The sequence below is a fragment of the Phasianus colchicus genome, chromosome 13 (assembly GCF_987193195.1).
Source record: "Phasianus colchicus chromosome 13, bPhaCol1.hap1.1, whole genome shotgun sequence".
Taxonomy (NCBI): domain Eukaryota; kingdom Metazoa; phylum Chordata; class Aves; order Galliformes; family Phasianidae; genus Phasianus; species Phasianus colchicus.
This window is the reverse complement of record NC_143448.1, coordinates 13587160-13596965: the sequence shown is the minus strand read 5'-3', so window position 1 is coordinate 13596965 and position 9806 is coordinate 13587160. Positions and strand designations below refer to the sequence as shown.

Sequence of the window (9806 nt, the reverse complement as noted above, 5' to 3'; positions counted from 1 at the left end):
ATCATAATTATATAATAATTAAAAATAATCATTACTGTATTAATAATTCTGTACTCACAGCTCTGTAGCTACGATACAGTCTCTTAAATTTTTTGTTTTCCTTGCCTATCATCAGATATGTATTGAAGCAAAGAATTTTGGAAAGCTCCAAGCAGTATTTTTCAAGAGCCCTTGCAGATTTTCTTTGTCTGACACATTATATTTAAAAATTAATCCAAAGCACCCCCACAAAGATCTGTTGTACTTGCTTAACAAAATGGAGTATTGATTTGCCAAAGCCTAAACAAAGCAGCCTACATGATTCATTGATTAGGAATTTTGGCTCCGTCTATGTGATCATTAACTTCTTTGTCAGATGCATTCATTTATTCATAAGCTTTGTTTATGGCAAGCCCTTTTCACAGGCTTGTTTCAAAATTATAAAAATCAAATGCCTTGTCTACCTTCCATATCACTGAATATGTAAGACAAAACAGAAGGTGCTATCAGCTTCAAAGATTTTATGAGCCTTTTGAAGAATGGAGGAACTCTGGCTTTCATATAAGTCCAGGCCTCAGTATGATTTTGGAAATGTATAAAATTATCCAAAAAAAAGAACCTCCTTCTGCTGTCGTGGGGAACCCAACCAAAGTTGAGGAAGGCAGTGGCTGAACTACCAGGAGTTCCATATACCTTTGCAACACTGTTCAGGAAATGCAGGGTGCGTGATCTAAAGTCATTTTTTGATGGACAATTGTTGCAATAAAATATGCTTGATGGAAACCTCAGATACACAGCTTAAAGGATTACAAAACAGGGTCTAGTTAAAAGCTGTGGCTTAGTCACAAGTCAAGAGTTTTCTGCAGGAGTTCAGATTTTTTTTTTTTTTTTTTTTTTTGGTAAGATGGCAAATGTTCCAGATTTTGTGATGTAGTTTAGTAGTAGGCAGGAGGTATTAACAATGAAAAATGAGTTCTTATTATCAATATCTGAGTATTTGCTGTACTTCATTAATCCTGTATCAAAGAGTAACAAGACAGTTATGAAAATGTTATTACAGGGTAATGTAGGGTATGCACTTACACTGAGTTAAATGCTCTGCGGTAACAGACAGGGTTCACAGCATCTTCCCTGGAACGCAGACAAGTTGGGTGACCCCACAGTAGAAGATGGCCTCTGCCATGAGGTGCCATGGGTTAAAAGCATGTTTCGAGACAGTTACCTCCAAAAATCTGGCACGTTCTCTCGACTTAACTTGTCGTAACTTCGCTGTAAGCCTATCTCTGTGGCATGAAGCCTTCTAACATCAAAAATGAGAACAGTAGGAAAAGAAGATTAAACAGTTTGTGGGTTTTTTTGGTCTTGTTTAAAGAAAGAATAAAGTAATCTCACTCTCAGTAGTTAATACAACTGAAGTCTAATTTACATGTTGGATGGGCTGTAATGTGAACAGGAGTACATTCTGACATTGGAAGCTTAGGTGTAGCTGTAGATGTGGAATTAAGTCTTTCTTTCCAGTGTTTCCTCTAATTCTTGCAAAGATGAGAATGGAAACCCCATCATCTGAATCAGGATATTACAGAATAAGTAGGTAGCAGAAATTACTGCTGTAGAAGGAAATACGAGTCTCAGCCAGAACTCCTACGTTTTGGGGATTTTTTTCCCATAGATTTTAGGCATTGAATTTTGGAGTAGGCAACTTGTACATAATTGGTATGTGGCTGGGCTGATATGGACAGAGAATTTACTAGGTCAGTTTTGACATATTTGGTGGGAAAAACAAACTTTATCTTCATCAAACTTACTTAGTGTGGCTAACTTGATCAAAACTCCTGATTAATAAGCCAAAAGTTGACTGTCCTTTCATGCTGGGCATCTATCTGAAACTTCAGTGTCACATTCTTTCAGAAAGTGTTGGGCCCTGCTCTTTACAAATGATGAACTTGTACCTATCTATCTCCCACTAACTGCAAGCTCAAGCAGACTGATTACAGCATATTCTTTATCACATATATGCTGATTTTTAGACGTGAACCTGGCATAAGCACTGATTTTTATGCCAACAATGGAACAGAAAACAGACTCATAATTTGCCTAAAGCAAAGTTCCTTCACAGTCTGTGTTATTATCAATATAAGTCACACATCTCTGCAATGAGAGCACATTACAAAATTTTTATGCTCTGGAACATTCATTTAATTTAACTTTTTTTAAGTTCAGGTTCTATTTATATATTCTATTTATATTTGGACAGAGACAGTCATTTATTATATGTAAAACAGGATATCATGAATATGTACAGTGTATTCTCTGCATATATAAAATGCATACACACGTATATCTGCTACAGCAGGCTCAGAGAACCAAAAAAAATTAAAACATTTGTTTAACATTGTTGTATATGTGTATATATATTCTTCTGTTAGCAAAATATTTGCTTTGTTTACTTTCATTATGAACTGAGTATGTGCCACAAGAAATTGGCTGTAAATGACTGCACAATAGCTGGCTACGGTGGATAATTTCATGTAGGCACAGAATTACAAAGTAGCCATTTTTAACTTCAACTAGATTACACATCTACTAAACCTTCCATAAATTCATCATTTGGCTGAATCACTTTGAGAATTGTTTTAAATAAATCTATGTGAAAATTAAATTTAAGTTGAAAAGCAGCAGGAAAAAGATGTATAGTAAGTACTTCATCTGTTGTAATAGGACTATTTGGAAGGAATACAAATGCACTTCAAATTGTAAAGAGCATAATTATTTTTCTCCAGAAGCTGAATGAAATAGAGTAGTTTCTGCCTATATAATATTTGATATGAATTATCCTCATAAAATTCAAGTTGTATTTATTAACTTTTTTTCCTGGTGTAAAGTAAGTTTCCAAATGACTTCTCAAAGTTTTTGTTTTATTATAATGGCCGTAAAGGACACAGGAGATGCCTTAGCTGGGCGGAGCTGTAGTTCAGCTTCTAATTGCACTGCCTTAGGCAGGGGACAACAACAGGTGCTTCACAGCAATTTCATAAACCTGAGGGGTGTCAGGAAAAGGGCGTGGGGAAAACTCTAAACATGAAAGGACCTTAAAGAGGTCGCCTAATCCATCATACTGCCCTGGATTTTTGATCCACCAAGAGGGAAAAATTCATTCTAACCTCTGACATGAAATCCTACTCTCAGGAGTCTCTTTCCTTTTCTATCTTATCTAACACAACTGCAGATATACATATTATCCATATAATGTTTAATCCTTTAAAAAGCCTGTACAGGATTAGTGTATTATAGATGACTGCAAAAGATCTGGAGTGCCATGTAATAATTTATTGCTAGTAGATGACTGCCGGGATTCTGAGGCATTTTGTATTGCTTGGGTTTGGTTGGGAATATCAGCAGGAAGGAGGATATGGCTCCAGAAAGCCATCCATCAAGTGATGCTTAAGAGCTGTTAAGAAACCACGTCAGAATTGTTAACTATAATGACTCTACATCCTTTTCCAGACAGCCTATGAAATTTGTTGTGACAAGAAATGATTAAGGACTCCCACCCATGCCCTTCCCTTCCCCCCCCTCCCCGGCAAAAAATATCACCCAATAAACAAAACCACAGCATTTGATTTGAATAGAGAGGTGTTTCTTTCCTTTTTTTTTTAAAAAAAAAAAAAGAGCTTGGGGGGCAGTCTGAACACTGAATGACTGTGCAGGAGCTGGTTCCAGAACGTAAAGCAGTATGTTTACATCAACATGGTGCTGGGCTGCCTAATGTGTGCTGCTGAGAGGCAGATGGTCTTAGCTCAGAGCTAGCTTTGTTCAAAGCAGCCATACACCATTCTGAATTTGAGTTAGCATCGTCCACAGTGACACTCAGTGCTTAGGACAGTGCCAGCTCAGGTGAACATTTCTTCAGTTGCCTATTGCTTCTCTTTGTGAAGTCTGCTGCTGTGGGATCAAAGTAATGGATATAGACGATTAAAAAAGCTACTCCCACTTGGTCTACCTGCTCTCTTCCTATGCATTTACAAATCTCTTCTTGTACTTTCTTTCCTTTTTTGGAGGTCTTTAAAGATTTACACCCACAGCCAAATATCAAATACCAAATGTTTTTCTAGCACTGACCATGCACAGTCTTCTACATGAAGTTTAACCTTCAGGGTAAGAGTGATTGATATCCTGTGTATTGTAGCCCAGGGTGTGATCTAAAAATGAAGTTGTACATTCCCTCTTGAGGAATCCTAAGAGCCAGGGGTATGCACTGGACAAGGAAGATTAAGCTATCTATCTGTGTAAGCATGACTTTTCTGAATGACAATGGACAGTTGTACTCTATGGTAACCAACTATTTACTTCTGTGGTTTTGAAGGGTTGTACCTGTCCAATTCACTGAACATCCTTTTGTTGTTAAAAGAAATCTTAACCAAGAATTTTCATTTTACCATGTGTGTCATTCAGAATTTCATATCGTTCCATCATCTTCACCTTCCTTCATCACAATTTTGCTATTTGCTCTTTTTGAGACAGTTCTGATCTCAGTGCCTATGGATAATAACATTTCTGTGGATGGATACAATGTTAATTTAATTAAATGCTGTTTGAGTTCTTTTCTTAAGAGAAACAAGACTAAACTCTTCAGAGACTTAGGTTTAAAAATAAAATTGTTCTAAACATGCATGAATCAAATGCCTACTTTATAAAAATAAGTTACTGCCTTTGGGAAAGAAATAAATGCAAATGCTAGTTACCATGCTTGAAATAGGTGACAAGAAGTGCCAGCATCTTGGCTCATGTTGCAGCTTTATTGTCACAAATTGTTAGTTATGTCTGAAAATTATGGATCTCTCTCATTGTGCAAGTTGTGTCTGCCAGTTGGTGCCTGTACACTAGAGTGAGCTTACCCAATTAACAGAATCTTCCATGCAGGACCCAGAATAAGTGTGCATGCTTCCTAAACGTTACCACAGCTGAGGTTCCTCCTTGTCCTCTGGTGTCTGGAACAGCGGCCTTACCAGGTGAGCTAAACATAGGAGAAGCTGTACAAAGCATGCCTCAATGGAAGTCAGCTTTGGCATACCTAATCTAGCTGTATTTGCCACTAGTTTTCTCTGACAGATGTAGTCTGCCTCAATCACAAGCAAACTGTGCAGCAGACAGAACAGTATTTTTTAACCCTGGAGTGCTCATCAGATTAAACAAGCCATGGAAACAATGACGTTTATGTGCTACTTGTAATCTTCATCATTGGCCATCTCAGGCTATTTGCATCTCTCTTCAGGCAACTGAATGTAACGTTTCTGGGAAGAGCTGCGTACAATTCAAGTCGCATCTAAAGCTCATGGTAAGATGACAGGAGTGCCATCAGGTAACTGCTTTACAGAAATAAATATTTGAGGGACTCAAACTGATTTCATGTAAGAATTCAAAAAGAAGAGGCAGGAGTAGAGAAAAAGCATTCCTGAGAAAAGACAAATGCAACTGCTATTCCTTGTCTGCCACCAAATTCAATTGTGCATTCTCTACTTTGGGCTTCATGAAACAGCAGTAACCTCACATTCACTGAGTAACCCACTGATAATGCAGGGCCATGGACCCTCCTGTATCTTTTTGCCTTGTTGCTGTATATAGATTTCCACACTTTTTGAGTGCCATAAGTGACATAGCACATTTTAATTAAGTTGCAATTCAGAGATTATACCAAACTTCAGCTAAAAGCTATTATGGCAGACTCCATTAGAGAATAGTATGTAGGAAGGAATTGCAACAAAATCATGAAGTATCTCTCACCTTTGTAAGAGGATGGACAGAATGTAATCATTTTAAAAATATTCCTTAACTGTAGTTTGCAATTCAATTTTTTCCCTTCCTTTAAGTAGCAGTTATTTATATTTTTGTAGGCAAGTCTTGGTTTCTGTAGTTGACAGTAGAAATGATAACTTTCTTCATCGAGAGAAACAAATTACTGTAGCCCTCCTAATTGGGGTTTTGATGATTTACAGATCATAGCAGGCACTGCTTTATTAATTAATCCCAAGTTAACACAAACAGCTTTGTTCACAGAACCATTCAAATAGTAAGAAAGACAAATGATAAACTTAATAGCTGTCACTTATTTCAAAGGCTTGAAAACCATCCAAATATGCTTAGATTACTTTGAAAATATGTAATTTTACTTGATCCTAACCTCTGTAAGACGGTCATGTTCCAAATATTTGCAGACCTTTTCATGTGTGATCTTTAAAACTAAATTTTATTTTATCAGTGTATACAGGAGAAAGTCCTACCTTATAATGTGAGGTCTGCTCCAAAAGCACTGCCACCTGTTTTATTATGTTGACCAGAATAGCAGATGCAGATGTTGGTGATCGGGCAGTAGAGGATGAACCTTCCCTCCAATATTCCCTTACATTCTGTGGCTGTGCTACAGGTGGCAGCAGGGGGGCAGCCTGACAAAATGGCATCTGACAGGGAAAGCGTGTATGAAGCAAAGGTGTGGAACTGAATTCTTCCATGCAGAAAAAGTGGCACCCACTGACAACCACTGGTGATTGCTGAACATTTATGGAGACCAAACAGTGGATGTGAACACAGTGGGGCAATGAACGGTGCATTTCAGCAGTAGCAACAGTGGTCACCTCCAGTAGTGCAGATTTTTATGAGCTCAGCATGCAGGCTCTTGTTCACTGCTGTCACAAATGCAAAGCTAAAAGGAGGAGTGACTGTTTTGAAAAGCAGCAATTTTTATCTGAGGATTTCTTCTATCAAACAGTGTTTCTGTGCTCTTTGTATCTGTTGTAGTTTCCATGGAAATGAATAGGAGGTTTTACTTTTGGAGCAACATGTACATTAGTGCAGAGTAGTATAGAAGGTTGATATAGCTGACCTAAAAGAATGCCTTCTGCATGCCACTTCAATTTTGCTTACTCTGATATTTAGATTCTCCAAAAAAAAAAAACAAACAAATTGTCCTTTACAAGGAGACACAATAGATATGTTTTTGAATGAAGATAAATATGACAATGAAATTATTATGTAATTTATTAAGGTATCCTGGATAGAGGGAACAGTTTCCCTACTTGACTCATTACCCTTTTGTTCTGACATAATTTTTCTCAAAATTAAATGCTTTTGCAGGAAAGATACTAAATCAAGCCATTCACTATTTATTTACATCTAGATATGGACGCTCTGGATGCAAGCTTATTTAAAGAGATCTTATTAGTTCTATACTTTTCATTAGTGAACAGTTACACATGTTCTGTTTTGAAGAGTCACTGTTAACTAGATAAAATGAGATGTGGAAAAGTTAAGTATGGGATCTAAATGAGCACTTCCATTTGTGGCATCTGTTATGTTTCCCACTCCAGCCACCCTGTATGTCCCTCCTGCTGGGAGAACCTGAGCTGACACAGTTGCTGCTGGCAGTGTCACTGTCTGCTTTTCATCCAGAAAAATGAGTTCTGTGTCTTAAACACCCTAAAGGAGGCTGAATTGGATGTTGTGTGTCATTCTGCATTTTACTCAACCAGCAAAGGTTTCTCCTTCTCTACTCCCTTCATACTAGCAAGGATGTTACTCAATAGCAATATTTCAGAAAGGTTCTCAAGGGAAACAGGGCAAATGAGATCAATGCAAAATTGCAAAACTCTAGGATCCAGCATTCTAGAAGCATTGATTTTACTAGGAAAATGATAACCTGAGTTACATGTCATTTTCTGTATCTATCTTGCTGTAAAGCTTCCATATTTTCAAGGACTTAATATAGAAAGTGCTTCTGGATGCACTGAACATAAGAAAATGAAGCTTTAGTAAAATAGATTGTAAATCCCCAAATGTTCAGTGAGTAAGATTTACTCCTGTGGAGAACAGTAACCAAGCTCCCTCTATATTATATCCTCCATACTGTATAATACAATATAGATATAAGGGATATATATTATAATGTATATTATATCCCTTATACTCTTGTGGTATAAATAGCACCTGCTAGTAAGCAAGGACTAAGTTTAAATGTTAGTATAATTAAGTATAGACCTCAGAAAAGCTATGATTACCTGCAGTTTTTAGAGACATATAAACCTTTACTGTTGTCAGACACTATTGCCAGAGTATCAAAAAATCATGTTGTGCTCCTTCAGCATGAATTGGAGAAGCTGTGAATTTTTGTGTCTTTGCTTTCTATAAGAACTCAGTGCTGTCTGTCCATCATTTGTTCAACAGTATGTGCTCTAGGTGAATACACTTCCCACCTTCTTGGAGCCTGTGAAAGGTTAGGAGCAATCAGTGTATTAACCACTTGGCAATAAAGTCCTTCTCCTCAAGAAACTGTGTGCACATACACCAGCCTGCCCCCTCCTCAGGGAAAAAGTCTGTTAGTTTGATGTCTTCCCTTCACTGCATTCATTCAAAAACACACCCATGAGCTGTTACTAACAGCTACTAGATTCAGTAGGTGCACAGTAACCTCTTAGGCCAGTGCAGCTGAGTTGAATGAACTACAGTTGAATATCTGAGCTGCATGTCTGGTTTTGGAAGCATCTCTGGAAACCTGTTCTCCCTGCAACAACAAAAACCACCCAAACAACCCAAAAGAGATTAAAGGAATTTCCAGTTTCTCAAACCTATTAAATGTTGTTCTCAATTCCTTCAAATTAATTTGAGGCAGTTGGCACATTTAAAGGGAATAAAATGAGATTGGAGGTTTGAGCGCTGATACACTTGACATATTTTGCTGTGATAGGGAGGTTTGGCTTAACAGAAGTTTAATTGCCCCTCATACAACACTGAGAATAGACTTTCTAGGTCAAGGTCAGGATTCATAGGTGGTGAATAAAAAAACCCTTCTACGAATTAGTTCTTGCCCTAAAGACAATCAAATATCTTCCCAGAGCCCACATGGGAATGCTACTTGCAAAGACCAGATTCTATTTTGTCTGTTAGTACTAAAGAGAAAAAAAAAAAAACTGTTTCAGCACAACAGTCTCATTTTTAATTTCATGAGGACTTTAAAGTGTGGAAGAATACAAGAGCAATAATCAGTAATAACTCCTATCCAGACTCAGAACACAACAGAGTGCGGGAGGTCTGTTTTGAATTATTTCACACATTTTAGGGAATCTGAACAACTTCTCACCAGGATCGAGTCCCAGCCACAAGCTTACATTGTAAAGGAGCACAAAATACTTCCTCATTAGTATGTAATGCAAAATAAACTATTTCCCTAAAATGACAGAGAAACACTTTCTTACATACTTACAGATGTATACATCATACAACATATAGTGGTGATGAAGTACTCTTTAGAAAGACAGATAAGGATTTAAATTTGAATTTCAATTCCCTGGGTAGAAGAAGCTGTGAACTGAAGTACCTCTTCAGTGAGTAGTTTAGCTACTGAGATAAATGAGAATAGAAGAAACAGCTACTTTTTAGCCATCTGTTTAAGAGAAGGAAATCTTACATTTACTTTTGTCAAAAGAAAGCCAGAAAGAAGGTTAGAATTTCCCTTTACCTTAAGTCCACAGAAAGACGTGTATTTAAGATATGGCTCTCTGCATATGCTTGCTTTTGGACTCCTACTCCTTATGCTTTCTATAAAAGCTAGGCTGAAAAGGAAAACAGTAACATTCTTTGTTCAGAATTCTTCATTAAAAACATTCGGTTTTCACTAATATGATAAGTAGTTAAGCGTGTTCTGGAAGAAGGCAAATTAAAGTCTCTTAAATCTTAGATAGTTCTCAAAGTAACATCTCCTGTTTATTTCCAATGAAAACTACAACAGAGACCAAAAGCATACCAACACAATTTGGTAGAGCAATTTCTCAGCTACAAAA

At 37.2% G+C, this 9806-nt stretch overlaps 1 long non-coding RNA gene across 6 annotated transcripts in view; it reads right to left on the bottom strand.

Annotated features, from left to right (window-relative positions):
- Positions 1-8006: 8006 nt before the first annotated feature.
- Positions 8007-9806, bottom strand: part of LOC116243591 (uncharacterized) — a 233907-nt gene continuing 232107 nt past the window's right edge. For all 6 annotated transcript variants that reach the window (XR_016470594.1, XR_016470598.1, XR_016470593.1 and 3 more), the window contains 2 exons: positions 9485-9578; positions 8007-8233 (listed from right to left, as the gene is read on the bottom strand). This is a non-coding gene — a long non-coding RNA (uncharacterized LOC116243591). The remainder of the gene's footprint in view (positions 8234-9484; positions 9579-9806) is intronic.